This window comes from Patella vulgata, chromosome 6 (genome assembly GCF_932274485.2).
Source record: "Patella vulgata chromosome 6, xgPatVulg1.2, whole genome shotgun sequence".
NCBI classification, from domain to species: Eukaryota; Metazoa; Mollusca; class Gastropoda; family Patellidae; genus Patella; species Patella vulgata.
Genome location: NC_065884.2, coordinates 38,651,328 through 38,667,706, shown reverse-complemented (window position 1 = coordinate 38,667,706; position 16,379 = coordinate 38,651,328).

Genomic DNA, 16,379 nt, shown 5'->3' with positions numbered 1-16,379 from the left:
ATCTCTATCTAAGTACTAGATGTTTAAGTGTCCTACCTGTTGTGTAAATTATCCATTACATCCTATTTTACTTGTCCAGAGGGTTCGAAAATATTTTTAAATCGAAGTTTCATTTGAAAAGGTTTATGTTAGATGTTTCAAACCATTATGTTCACTTTTTTAAAATGTTTAAATAAGGTGTGTTAAGATGAAATTTGTATCATCAATTAATTGAAATATTCTAAAATAGTACAATTTGTTGACCAGAATAAAGATTGGGACATATTATTCAGTTACATTAAGAGTGGTATTGAGCCTTTAAGGTAGATGAGTGATTTGTGACTCTTGTAGGAGAAGTAATAATTTGCTTGAGGTTATATAAATCCAGTACATCTAGCCAGTAGCAATTATCAATATTTAAATCACCAAACATTATATTTCAGACCCAGAATTCCAAGGTAGTTCAATTATTTGTTTAAAGTTTTCAAGGCAGTTACAGCACGAGGCCGGATTGCGATAAACGCAGCAGGAGAATAGGGGTAGTATTTTTCAATTTTATTTCAAGCCAGATTGACTACGGGGTGTTCAAGATCGTTTCTTCTCATACAATTGAGCGTATCTCTTACATATAAAAGTGTACCTGATGAAGCTATTGCTACAGCCGTCTTTGTCTTTACAAAACGGTGCATGGAAGCCAGGAATACTAATGTATTCATCAATCACGGAGGCATTTAAATGGGTTTCAGAAAAACCAAATATATCAAAATGTGGACGTATATTGCTGTCGCCCCCTGCGTCCGTCTGTCGGTCCGGCCAAACATCGTCCACAATTTCTTGTGAATGCTCTAACGCCAAAAGTCATCATCCAATTGTTTTAAAATTGATATATGTTTTTAACATTAGTGAGAGGAAGAAGCCTATTTAATTTCAATAATTTCTGTTTATTATGTCTAGAGTTATGGCCCTTGTTTCACTTTGTTGAACCTTGTGAACGCTCTAATGCCAAAAGTTAACATACAATGTTTGTGAAATTTATATGCAATATTTAAGTTAGTGAAACGAAGAAGCCTATTGAATTTTAACAATTTCTGTTTATTACGTCTAGAGTTATGGCCCTTGTTTCACTTTATTGAACCTTGTGAATGCTCTAACTCCAAAAGTTATCATCCGATCTTTGTGAAATTTAAATGCATTATTTAAATTAGTGAAACAAAAAAGCCTATTGAATTTCAGCAATTTCCATTTATTACGTCTAGAGTTATGGCCCTTGTTTCACTTTATTGAAATTTGTGAACGCTCCAACGCCAAAAGTTATCATTCGATCTTTGTGAAATTTATATGCATTATTTAGATTAGTGAAACGGAGAAGCCTATTGAATTTCAGCAATTTCCGTTTATTACGTCTAGAGTTATGGCCCTTGTTTCACTTTATTGATCCTTGTGAATGCTCTAACGCAAAAAGTTATCACCCGATCTTTGTGAAATTTATATGCATGATTTAAATTAGTGAAACGAAAAATCCTATTGAATTTCAGCAATTTACAATAATTACTTCCAGAGTTATTGCCCTTGTTTCACTTTGTTAAACCTTGTGAATGCTCGATTGATGATAGTTATCATCCGATAATGTATGAAATTTATATGCATCATTTAAATTTGTGAAACAGGTCTATTGAATTTCAGCAATTTCCGTCAATAATTTCTAGAGTTATGGCGATTGTGAACGTTTGAATGACAAAAGTGATCATGTGATCTGTATGAAATTTATATGCATTATTTAAATTAGTAAAACGAAAAAGCCTGTCAAATTTCAACAATTTCTGTAGATTACTTCCAGAGTTGAGACCCTTGTTTCAGTTTGTAGAACCTTGTAAACCCTCAAACGACAAAATTTATAATCTGATCTGTATGGAACTGTCTTGTAAAGGCCCCCAATTACCTACAAAGGAATAAATATGCGACATCCCTTGACGACCGCTCGGACGATTTAGCTGCTGTGGGCATATGTTTTGTTGCCTGGCAACCTATCTTTGTATCATACATATGATACAGAAATGGCAGTTTACACTTAACTCCTTAAAAGGTTAAGGCATACATGTAATACATTCCTTTGCTAGAGATTATGAATTACTAATATACATCTATAAATAGGTATTTTAACCAGAATATCATGATTCTGTTCATTGCATAAACAGATCAACAGTATGCCTACATGTGGGGGGGGGGGGATTGCAAATAATTAATTAGATCATATTTTAATAATGCAGTATCCTATTTTTGTCTGGATACAAGAGCAGCTAGCACTACCTGATGCATGTTGGATACAATACATGTAAGCTGCAGCCAGAGTTCATTTGACATGTATTGAATCTTCAATTCATTTCACATTTTGCAATATTTCGCTAGTTGATTGGATCGCACGCCAAGCAAGTAGACAAATTGATGAGTTTGGGCGACTGGTTTGAAATTCTTTATGCACATCGGGTGACACTACCACACTTTCATAACAATTATATCCTCCTTAAAAAGTTTTAACTGTTGTATGTGCAAAAGCAGTCAAGTGCCTCTATTTTAATCATAATCTATAATTAATCATAATTTATTACTACCGGTACTGTCAAGTGTTCAATACATTAACATGAGTCAAACTTGGACTTCTAGATTGGGCACTTCAAATTTTGTAGCTAGAAACAAAACCAGAAAAATTCATGAAATGAAATTGGGTGTAATTAAAGCTACTAATTTTTTGCACCAAATCAGCTAATGAAGATGGGCATATGTCATGCTTTTTGCCCGAACAGCAGCACTGCTGCCCACTTGGGAATAATTAATTTACAACTTTAAAGGGATCTTTAACATCTTGCCAATGGCATACCTCGCTTTTTTGTCCCAAATTCACTTAAACTAAAATATTTTGAGGATGCAGTTATTTCATAGGTTGAGAGTTAAAATCCTACAACAAACTTAAGACCTTTTACAGTGAATGGCCTGCATTCTGAGATGGTAATGTGTTCTCCATAACTTTCATGTAACTCATGCTGCTCGTCGGGACCAGCCCTTTAAAATGCACCTCCATACTCACTCACACTACAACGTCAGCAGCATGCCACGACTCACGACAGCTCAGAGGAACTAGGCTCTTGGAAGACTCGACGCTGGCCACACTGCCCAAGCCGTTGCCAATCACTTCCAGGTCAATGTTTGCTGTTCAGACCATCTACAGGCTTCAGCAACACTTTCAGGCCACCAACACCACAGATGATCGCCCCCAAACTGGTAGACCAAGGGTTACCACAAGGCGACAAGACTGCCATGCTGTGTGACAGCATGTGCAGAATCCATTCACACAGGCATCTGAGACAGCACGTCAGACAGTGGGAACACACGGAAGACCCATCAGTACCGATACAGTGCGCCGACGTCTCACCAGAGAGAACATCCATTGCCGTAGACCTTACCGTGGACAGATCCTCACCATCGACGTGAACGTCTCACAACACCAGAACAGGCAACACAGGTAATGGAGAAATGTTCTGTTCACAGATGAGATTCGGTATTGCGTATCAACTGCAGATGGCAGGACCAGAATATGGCGTTGATGTGGCCAGCGTTATTCTGACCGATGTGTCATGGAACAAGACTCATGGGGAGATCCAAGCATAATGGTTTAGGGTGGAATTGGCCAGAGAGTGGGTCCTGTGGTGTTCCAAAATCTTGGTCCAGGGAGAGGAGGCGGCATCACAGCAGTGCGCTACATCTATCAAGCTCTCAGAACCCACGTCATACCACATTTCGCATGTCATCGAAACAACGTTTTCCAGCATGACAACGCCCGTGCCCACACAGCCAGAGTTACTCAGGACTTTCTACAGCAGAACGGTGTCAACGTGATGCACTGGCCAGCCCTTAGTCCGGATTTAAACCTGCGGTGGACACACCAGATACTGATGTATAGACTGTGTACAGACTCTAAACCTTCTCGTAATGTTTTGGAATTGTGATGAATTAATCACTAATGTGTCAACATACTGTTCACAAATAATTGCTTTGATCCATTTAGTAAGTCATTTTCTAGAATGATTTGATTAAAGTGCTTCTCTGATTTTTAAATGTACTGATGTTTTTTTTTGCTGTTTAGTATATACTGAGCGCCATGTAAAACGCATCACTTTTTTTTTCCGAAATATTTTATTACTCGGTGGTTTTGTATGTATAATATTATGCAATACTATGAACTATTGTTTCACACAATGCTCCCAAACGCAAAAAATATCGGCCCGTGTGCACAAAAAAAATTTCACGAGATGCACATGAAAAACCCAATATTCACATGCAGCATTGTGTGGGAGCCCTTTAAAAGCATGTTTTCAACTTAATGTGCAGTAAATGAACTGTGAAACGTCAATCTGTTGTTGGACGTGTGAAGGAATCGAGCTAGAGATGCCGAGACTTACTGAAAATCAACGGAATGAAGCCATGGGAATGTCCAGGGCTGGCATGTCTACACGTGCTATTGCCAGACACTTCAATTGTCATCAGTCCACTATTGTAAGGTTGGTGGAACGTGTTTAAGTTACTGGATCAACACGTCACCGTCAACATCCTGGTCCACAACCCAGGCTCAAGACCGCTACATCCGGGTCACTCATCTGCGTGACAGATTCCACCCAGCGACTCGAACAGGTGCAGCAGTCGTCGGAAGACAAGGACCAGTAAGTGCCAACACTGTAAGACGTCGGCTAAGAGAAGTAGGACTCCGTGCACGACGACCTTATGTTGGAGCTATCCTCAGGGATCATCACCGTCAGCGGCGTTTGATATGGGCTCAAGGACAAGATATGGAGAAGAGTAGACTGGCAAAGTGTGCTCTTCAGTGATGAGAGTCGCTTTCATCTTTATCACGTGATGGCCGTCAACATGTGTGGAGACGTCTTGGGGAACGTCTTGCAGACTGCTGCATCTTCGAAACGAATCGATGGAGTGGGGAAAGTGTAATGGTGTGGGGAGGCTTCACATTTCATCACCGGACCACCCTACACATTTGCAGGGGTCGCGTTAATGCTGTAGCCTACTGTGATGATGTCTTGCAACCAATTGTTGTTCCGATGTTTCGAGCGCACCCACAACTTCAGCACTTCCAAAAGGATAATGCACGTCCGCATACCGCCCATTTTAGTATGGACTACCTGGCTGCTAACAACATCAATGTCTTGGACTGGCCAGCCATGTCTCTGGACATGGCACCGATAGAACATGTCTGGGATGAGATTGGACGCCGTCTGTATCGGAGACCACAGATGCACACCATTGCTACTTTAGAAGCTGCTCTTGTCCAAGAATGGAACAATTTGCCCCAGGCCTTCTTTCAAACATTGGTAAATTCCAAGCGACGTCGCTGCACAGCGTGCGTAAGAGCCCGTGGAGGACACACGCCCTACTGACATCTGAGTCGTACTTTTGGTTTTGACCCCTCTGACTTTGTACCGTTGATTACAGATTAAACATCCATAAGTGTACAAATGTGTTGTTATTGATGTGTTCCCATTTGAATATTGTTCACAGTAAGAAGCAAAATAAATAAGATATGTTTACAGGATCATTTTGTTATACGAAAAACTAAGTGATGCGTTTTCCATGGCGCTCAGTATATATTGGAAGAAGTTAATATGATGAAGTAAATAGATGTCTTTATTGTGACTTGAAAGATTCCAAGCTCTTGGAGTTCTTTATTCCTAAAGGAGGAGAGTTCCATAGGAGAAAGCTCTGTGTCCAAATGATTTAAGTCTATAAGTAGGTACAGTTAAAGGATATTCTTACTGCGATCTGAGAGTTCTTTGTCGTTTGTAATCTGTTAGTAGGCTACTTAGATAAATACTGCTATTCCATTAAGGCATTTATAAGCTATACAAAGAAGTTTAAAATTAATCCTGCTTTTGACTGGAAGCCAATAAAGATCTTTCAATAGTGGTGTTATGTGGCAATTTCTGGTAGACTGAAAAACAATCCTAGCTGCAGTGTTTTGTACTAGTTGTAATTTATTAACAAGTTTTTGATTGATACCCGAGAGAAGACTACTGCAGTAATCAATTCTTGATAATACTAAACAACGAACCAGTGTATGGGCGGCATCTTTTCAGATAAGGTTACGAATTTGACGAATGGATCGCAGATGTAAGTAGCAGGTCCTGCAAAGATGATTAACCTGCTTTTCCATGTCAAGTTCTGTATCCATATAGACACCCAGATCTTTAACATTATCAAGTGAGATTTTTTAGTCGGCTATTGTAATAACAATTTCATATATGTTGGACAACTGCTTTTTGGCACCATTAATCATAGTTGAAGCATGACTTAACAGCAGACATCAAATTGTAATAGTTTTTCAAGGGCAAGTGAATAAAAAACCAGGGGCTGCCAGGCAGGATAGCCCACATTTTCGAGAGATGGATAGAGAACAAGCTAAAACAAAAGTGATTTTTCCTACAATCAACAGCCATAATTCAGGAAATTACAATTCGATATGCGCAAATAACGAAAGGAACGGAGATCTTTGGGTTATAAACTTACATTTCAAGTTTCAACAAAATTGGATAAAAATTGTGACCTCTATAGGGTCCACAACCTTGATATGCCATATTTTGAGAACGAACGGCGGCCATTTTGTCTGTCAGTTTTGGGCCGATTTTCACGAAATTCGAACTCAGTCGTCCTTAGAGTTTAACGGTGATATAATAATACGGTTTTTAAATCGGATAAAAATTATGACCTCTATAGGGTCCACAAGCTAAAAACTCGATTTTACGTACAATCAGGGGCCATAATTCAGGAATTTACGCCCCGATATGCGCGAATATCGAAAGGACCCGAGATCTTTGGGTTATAAGCATACGTTTCAAATCGGATAAAAATTGTGACCTCTACAGTGTTCACAAGCTTAAAACGTGATTTTTCGTACAATCAGGGGCCATAATCCATGAAGTTACAGTCCGATACATGCCAATATCGAAAGGAACCGAGATCTTAGGGTGATAAACCTATATTTCAAGTTTCGTTGAAATCGGATAAAAAATGTGACCTGTAGACTGTTCACAAACAATTGTGGACAGACGGACGGACAGGGGCGATGACAATATACGTCCACATGAAAATGTGGGCGTATAAAAAGAAGACAATCGTTTATCATATTACATCCCTTTATTTCCAAACATGTCTGTTCCACACCATCTGAAAGTCTAATCATTATATATACCTATATACAGTGACACACACTACTGGATTAAAACACATGCATACTAAAAACTGTATACATGTATATTGATGGACAGTTTTTGCATTATATTAAAGATGCATTATGTAAGATTAAATAAAGAGCTGGCTGTTCTTGCCATAATAGTTCAAAAATAGATAATGGGCAATATGAGAGAGAGAGAGAGAGAGAGAGAGAGAGATGGGGTTTAACGTCCACTCAACACAAACTAGGTCATTTCAGGAATGAGCAATGAATATACCGGTATTGAAAATTCAGATAAATTACTTTATTCTGTGAAGTTGTGAGTAATTGAAGTTTTCGCAAGATAGTCTTGATTGTCAAGTACAATTGCCACAATAATAAGAACAGTCTTGATTATCCATTTCATCATTAAATGGCGATAGTGTTTTAATCCATTCAATATCTAAGTCATCCAATGGCCTTGTCATGTTGATAAATTTCTGAATAATAATTTATGTAAGGTTTGAAGCTAGAAAAGAAAAACCTATAATAGGCAGATTTAGCTCTTACATAATGCATCTATCTTTAAGAGATGGGTATTATTCATCTTTATATGAATTGTGTCAATCCCTTAATTTGAATGTAGAAGCAGACAAGTTTCCATTATTTTTAAAGTATATAAAATTGTAATGCACATGTATCCAGCATAATAAAGGTTCTCAATTAAATTCATGATACATTATGAATTAACTGTGATAATAATCTCACAATTTAAAAGTTGACCAGTTGTAACTAATCAAACAGAAATCACTATAGGTGTGTTCACATATAAAAATATTTAATGATGGTATATATACTCAATTATATGCTTCATTCATTTAGTTGTACAATTTATATAATCATAATGATAATATCCTGTCACCTAGAAGTAAAACTTACATACATACATACATATATAAGAGATTCAATTATATATACGGTACCTATCTAAATAATGAGATTCACTAACTGATCTGGTTATAAAACTTCGTGTGTGTAGATAAAATAGAGAAGCTGGTCTGGTATATTTTACAATTGACAAATTGAATTCGAGTTACACCCCAAACGATTAGAAATCGGCTACATGCGTCACCATATTATTCATATGCCTTGGCCAGCCATGAGTCCTGACCTTGCCCCTACAAAGCATGTCTGGGACATGATCGGGAGACGTGTTTGTCGACCTCAACGTCAACCGACAACACTGCAAGAAATGGCTGTGGCACTGCAAGAGGAGTGAGTCAGATTGCCCCAATTCATGATTGGACGGTTGATTAGGAGCATGCCACGACGAATTGCTGAATGTCTTAGGATTTGGTGGAGCAATTACTCAATAAGACAAAAATCAACCAGCGGCTGCCAGGCAGGATACGCCCACATTTTCGAGAGATGAATAGAGAACAAGCTAAAAAGAAAGTGATTTTTCCTACAATCAAGGGCCATAATTCAGGAAATTACAATTACAAAATCGGATAAAAATTGTGACCTCTATAGGGTCCACAACCTTGATATACTATATTTTTACACTATTTGAGAAAACGAAGGGCGGCCATTTTGTTTGTCAGTTTTGGGCCGATTTTCACGAAATTCGAACTCAGCCGTCCTTAGGGTATAATGGTGATATAATAATACGTTTTTTAAATCGGATAAAAATTATGACCTCTATAGGGTCCACAAGCTAAAAACGCGATTTTCGTACAATCAGGGGCCACAATTCAGGAAGTTACGGTCCGATATGCGCGAATATCGAAAGGAACCAAGATCTTTGGGTTATAAACTTACATTTCAAGTTTCAACAAAATCAGATAAAAATTGTGACCTCTATTGGGTCCACAAGCTAAAAACGTGATTTTTCGTACAAACAGGGGCCATAATCCATGAAGTTTCGATCGGATACATGCCAATATCGAAAGCAACCGAGATCTTTTGGAGATAAACCTATATTTCAAGTTTCGTCAAAATCGGATAAGAATTGTGACTTGTAGAGTGTCCACAAACAAATTGTGTAGAGACGGACATCCGGACCGACGACAGTATACGTCCACATGAAAATGTGGGCGTATAAAAACATCCATTTTCACGTTTGACAGTATCTCTTTGCGAGTGAAATGGGGCCGTCAGATAAGCCGCCCATATGAACTGTTTATGTTCATGTGTAGGCCATTGGCCTGTTATTAACATACACTGGATACCTCTAATAAAAACAGCAGTGCATTTCCGCAGTTTTGTACTGTTCCCCTACTTTTTTTGAAGAGTATAATATATATAATTGAAATTAAAGATTTTGCTAACGTTTTCACCGCGATAGCTCTTCAGGCATTGTAGTTTTATTTTACCATCTTTAATTTCAATTATATATTACCAAATAGCAGCTTTAATTATATATACATGTATATATAGATGTAAAAGTTAAATGTTCATGGTTTATGTCTTCAATATTCTTTAAAAATAACAAACTGAAGATTGGTCTTCATATAAATTCATTACCAACCGGTTTCACAACATAGTGATCATCAGGGTAACTTATATATATATATATATATAGAATGAGTATAATTAGCTGTATACATGATATTATTAACTAAAAGATCCACTTTTCTTTTCTCGATTGATTTAAACAAATATATATAAATTATGCAACAGAAGTAGAATTTTGAATACAATATATAAACAAAACAACATTGAAACAAAACTACTGTGTAATATATTAAAATATTCCTTAAGTTTCTGTATAATATATTATTCTTCAATCGGCTATTTAGCCATTTTTTTTTATTTCACAATTTAAGCTAAACTCAGCAAAAATTTTAAGCTACCGTAAGAGAATTGTCATATGCTCCCACAAAACGATATGTTTTATGGAGTTATTTTTAAATTGTAAATTTTGTTTTATAATTAACAACAACAATATATAAACACCTATTCCAATGAAACAAGATTTGATAACCAAAAAAATACAAAAAACCCAAAAAAAACAGCAAACAAATTAAATTTCTCTTCAAGCATTGATAATCTTAACCAGGAAATCAAAGTCATATAAGACAAAAAAAAAACTTAAATTAATTACACCTCAAACCAGAGAACTAGGCAAGCTTATAATCAATGACAAAATACAAATATTATTACAGTGTTAATATAAACTCAATAAAAGTGCTAGATGTTACTTTCTTTATATAAATATTGCCTATTTCTATATTAAACAAAATATAAGCAGGAATCATTGAATATTATTTATAAAGCACTCATTATCAGTGTGAAAGGCTAAAAGTAAATTATTTACATAATTAGAACACAGGAACTTATATAAACATACTCAGATAAAGCTAGGCCAAAACAGTAAAAATAATATAGGTCACATACTGTTTACATTTACTATATTAACAATATGTGTGAATTATAAAGAAACCAATATTTAACAGTTCAAATTATTTTAAGAATCCTATTTCAATGAACTGATACAGAGATCTAGAACCACTGTCAGATATATACAAGTTCCTGTGTTACAGAAGAGCTGCCATGAAGGGTTGAATTATCGATTCTTTTCACAAGCTTTATTAGCCAATCCTCAATACATAAATGTATCAAAATAAACATTTTACATTTTTTTAAAACTTTGTAAAATGTTACACATATCATTGTGTCGAAAAACAATAATTAGTGATGGATCCAGGGGCATACATATCTTTTCACAAGCTTCATTAGCCAATCCTCGATACATAATTATATCAAAATAAACATTTTACATTTTTTGAAAAGTTTGTAAAATTTTAAACTCATCATTGTGTCGAAAAACAATAATTAGTTATGGATCCAGAGGCGTACATATCGATTTTGTTTGGGCTGATGTTTAGCAAAAATAAAACTGACTGATGCACAGACCCTTAATATGAGTGATGCAGCCACATGTTAAGCACTGCAGGTGCAAATTTTCTAGGGGGCTCTGGGGCCAAGTTCTCCCAGAGAAATTTTTTGAATCTACTGTCTCTGAAATGACATTTCCTGGACTTTGGGGAAAGATTTTGCAGAATTCTGATGGTCAGAAAAAAAATTATAACATGAGTACTATGCATGGGAATTAATGTTATTTACTAAAATTTTTGCAAGAACATACAAAGTACTGTGAATCTGTGACAACTTAGGAAAGTGATAGTAATTACATCATTTACATGGACCTATATCTTCGTTATATTGTTGTGGTGAATTTACATAAATTAACAAAGATATGACTATGTCCTCATATTTTCATCAAGCGTCAGCGATTTTGTCAAGATCAACCGTGTCCATCAGGTCATCATGCTCACACGATCGAGTCAATAGTTCATTGAGGCATTCCTGTTTCATTACTAACGCGGAACAGTTTTTACTATTTTGAGCTTTGAAAAACTGGCACGTATTGTAATATCCAATCAAAGCAATCAAACGTATACACAGATATATCATATTCATACATTAAGTATTTGGGATTTTTTCCCTTCTATTTTGGCATTGTTTGTTTACCTCATTGATTAATTTAGTCACCGATGCATAATTTTCAGACCAACATTTACACCCCTAGGTAATTTTCATCTATTCACTTTATAGTACAAGACAGATATTGTAACATTGGGTTTATTTATATAACATATAGTTGGAGTTATGTAACATATATGGGTCATTCCATGTCAAATGGACCAAATTTCGAAAAGTTGGGAACATGACTCCTCCAAAAAAATCATAAAAAAATGTATGTTATAGCATATGGCCTTAAGCTAACAAATCCAAAATTATACCTCTCTAGGTTGAAAACTCGCTGAGATATGGCCATTTGAAATTAGGGTACTGAAACGGATCATAAATTCAGTAATTTTTTTCAGGTTTTAGGGTGCCTTAAACTCACATTTCTAATAGGGGGGGGAGAGAGAGAGAGAAATGGGGTTTAACCTCCAGTCGAAACAAACCAGGTCATTTCGGGACTAACACATGGTTCAAATTTATTTCAATAATTCATTTGCGCATAGGGGTCTTTAGCAGTGGGAGGAAACCGGAGGACCCGGAGAAAACCCACGAGGTTGGACAGGCGACCCTACTCCTTGCCATGTACAACCGGGGATTCGAAACCACGCCAGTTGACTCAATGACAGGCCGCATGATACAGCATGCACGTGCTAACCATTCGGCCATCCACCCCCCCCCAGTCAACAAGAGTTGTCGCATATTTTAACTTTTTTCAGTAATGAAACATTTATAATACACTAAAATATGATTAAGAGTAACAACTCATTAAGTAATTATCAGAAAATCATTAGAATTTGTTTGATTTTTATAAAGTTCTGCCCCATGCTAACGTTTAGCATACGAAACATTTAATATGGATTTAGCTGTTCAAGTTATCAAAAATCATTGAAAATGAATATACTTGTTTAACTTGTTCGTCTCAAGACCTTAAACTCTGTGTATCAATCTGCAGTCAATCAAAATAAATGGTCTCTAAGGCATCCACAATAGGCTTCTTCATCTGATGACCTAAAACACTGTATATAAATTTAAAGCCAATTGGATATTAACTTTAGCCTCTAGTAGAGCGTCCACAAGATTTTTCAAAGTGATCAAGGGCCATAACTCTGACAGTAATAATCGGATATCGGTGAAAATCAATAGGATTCTTCATCTGATGACATTAAACACTGTGTATAAATTTAAAATCAATCGAATATTAACTTTGGTTTTGGGCCGATTTTCAAGAAATTCGAACTCAGCCGTCCTTAGGGTGTAACGGTGATATAATAATACGTTTTTTTAAATCGGATAAAAATTATGACCTCTATAGGGCCAACAAGCTAAAAACATGACTTTTCGTACAATCAGGGGCCATAATTCATGAAGTTACGGTCCGATATGCACGAATATTGAAAGGAACCAAGATCTTTGGGTTATAAACTTACATTTCAAGTTTCAACAATTTTCGGATATAAATTGTGACCTCTATAGGGTCCACAAGCTAAAAACGTGATTTTTCGTACAAATAGGGGCCATAATCCATGAAGTTTCGATCCGATACATGCCAATATCGAAAGCAACCGAGATAAACCTATATTTCAAGTTTCGTCAAAATCGGACGGACGGACGGACAGACAGGGGCGACGACAATATACGTCCACATGAAAATGTGGGCGTATACAAATATTAGTCTGGATGAGTTGTCAACATTTGAGAATAATAGGTCATTGGCTAGATTATCCAGTCTTTTACATTATCATAAACAAAGTCTAAGGGAGGTAACTAGTCCTACAACAAGATGTTGACGCCCATGAAATTAATTCAAGAATGCCATTTCAAAAAATCCTTTTGATCCCATGCCAGTTCAATATCCAACACTCTTATTTTTTTTTATTGTAAAATTTCTCTCTTCATGGGCCATATGTATGTTTTTTTGAATTAATCCTAATTCGTCGTCACGATTATGTTTGTTAATATTAATGCAAGAATTATGGGATTTATTGCGGGAAGGGGTGCAACTCTTGCTTGACCAGAAGATACTGGGTAATCAACCACATTAAAAGCCAAACTCCCGGTTAAGCAAGGGCAATGGAGTTTTCGTCAAATATTGACAACGGTCCCAGACCCTCCGTACTTTGAAGACTAGGAGGTTCTGGGTGACCAAGACTAAATATGCCGATGCTATTTCACATTTAGTGGGTTTATGATTTGATTGCAATATTATTTTTTGTCTGTTTCATGTAGATTATGGTAAATGTAGTAAACAATATATAAAGTTGTTTTTTGTTGAATTTCACTTTTGTTGTAAACCACATTTCTGTGAGGAGGACTATAGTTTTAATCCTTGTGTATCTGATAATCACCATGCTTTACTGCTCCTACTATGACAACAATAGCAGGGGGCATAACAGGATGACCCCTAACATATGTGTTATATATATATCCAAAATTATTAGCACAACCACAAAGCTGCACTACTTTGTTTCACAGAAAACAATGAAAAGATAAAAGTTATGCCAACACAAACTGATTTCAACACTGGTTTAATAACATTTTAAAGTACTTTTCGTCTGTCTCGGGACTATTCATAAATAATGTCATTGCATATAGATGGACTCCATAGTATATTTATACATATTTACATAGTAACACTGAGGTTTTAATTGGCTATAGTTACCATTGGTCTATGGTTACATAGTATATTGGTAACGAACAGAAAACATGTATACACGTGTGTTAATCCGTTGTATATGGGTACAATACAATTTGGGAACAATGAATGGAAGATAAAGGAATAGATTATGCAAATTAATTAATGAAATTAATGGTCAGTTGTTGTTTATTGACTATTATGTCGAGGAAAGTATTTTTTTAATAAAATGGTTTTCAATTAATTTTCTTTTCGCCATGTCATCGACTTTCATTTTATATATATATATATTAGAATAGTTAATTAAAGTTGCTCTTTGGTAATATATAATTGAAATTAAAGATGGCAAAATAAAACTACATTTTTATGCTAACGTTTTCACCGCGATAGCGGCTCTTCAGGCATTTATTAAACAATAATTCAATTAACAATAGTTTAGGACGTAACAATGTCATGATAAAATTATTATACAGGCAAGGGTAGTTACTCCGTAGATTACAGACTACAAAATATTCAATCCCACCACGGTCTTTATTTTATTTAATTTAATTATTCTCTTATTTAGAATTAAATTTTGGGCGGTACTTTTCAATAAAATAGCTTTCGTTTGCTTTCAAGAGGTCGTTGTTTTTGCTATTAAGTCTATATAAAAGAAAAACACTAAATTTGCCCCCACCACATACTTCAAGATGTTCACTGAGTGGGATCATCCTGTATTTTGGTTGAAGTATGTGCTGATGATGGAGGTTCATTCTCAACCTAAGCATCATTTGAGTCTTTCCTATATACCTTCCCTTGCATCCCAGACAGGCTATAAGGAAAGTTACATAGTTTGATTGGCAATTCATTGCCTGTTTGATATAAAATGTATTATCAACATTAATTTTTATGGTGTCTGCGATATCACTTATGTGGAAGCAGACGTTAAACACCAAGAACTACTACTACTAATTTTTATGGATGATCCCTCAATGATAATGTCACAGGTTTTACACTTTGAATTACCACATTTCGAAACCACTGGTATTGAATTTGAAGTGACTGAATCATATTTAGAAGATGTTATAATCCTTGCTAGATTGGAAGGTTGCTTTAGACTGTTGATTATATTTGTTTTTCTCCATATTTTATCCAACGTTTGGCTATTTTTAAGGATATGGATGTAATTTTCAATGATAGATTTCCCATTTTCCTGGGACGGATTGAATGTAGTAACTAAAGCAACGTTCCTTTTATCAGAGTTTACAGGAACTTTAGGTTGTCTTAACACGCTTTGATCCAGACTCAATGCTCTTTGGTTAGCATCGTCTATTAATTTGCATGGATATCTTTGTTTTAACAAGAAACCTTTTAATTCCTGTAGTCTCTGAACTTTGACATCTTGATTGGACACAATTGTACAAATTCGTCTAGCTAGGTTATCTGTTTTTTTGTAATACACATCAGTTTCAATAAAGCCGTTCGAGTGTAGCTTAACTGTCACATCCAGAAAATTTAAAGACCAGATTTAATTAACTATTCTAATATATATAGATATAGTTCCTAAATTTTACCCAGATTAACACATGTGTATACATGTTTTCTGTTAGTTAACTATATACTATGTAACTACAGACTATTGTACTATAAACAATTAAAACCACGGTGTAAAAATTATAGTACAATGTCCAGCTCTATACAATGACATTTTGAATAGCTCCAAAGACGAGCAAAAAGTACTTTAAAATGTTATTAAACCAGTGTTGAAATCAGTTTGTGTTGGCATAACTTTTATCTTTTCATCGTTCTACTGTGAAACAAACTAGAGCAGCTTTACGGTTGTGCTACTAGCTGACTGCTGGTGGCTCTATAATCATGTTGTTTAAATTGAATAGCATGTTCAGAAGATCAATATATATACCTGATCTGTTGTAATAAATTAGTATAAGACTAAATTATAATACAATACCACCTTGCATGGTATAGTCAATGCCACCTAGGTATATCTGTGCCATGTAGTGTTTTAATATGACATCTCTAAGATGG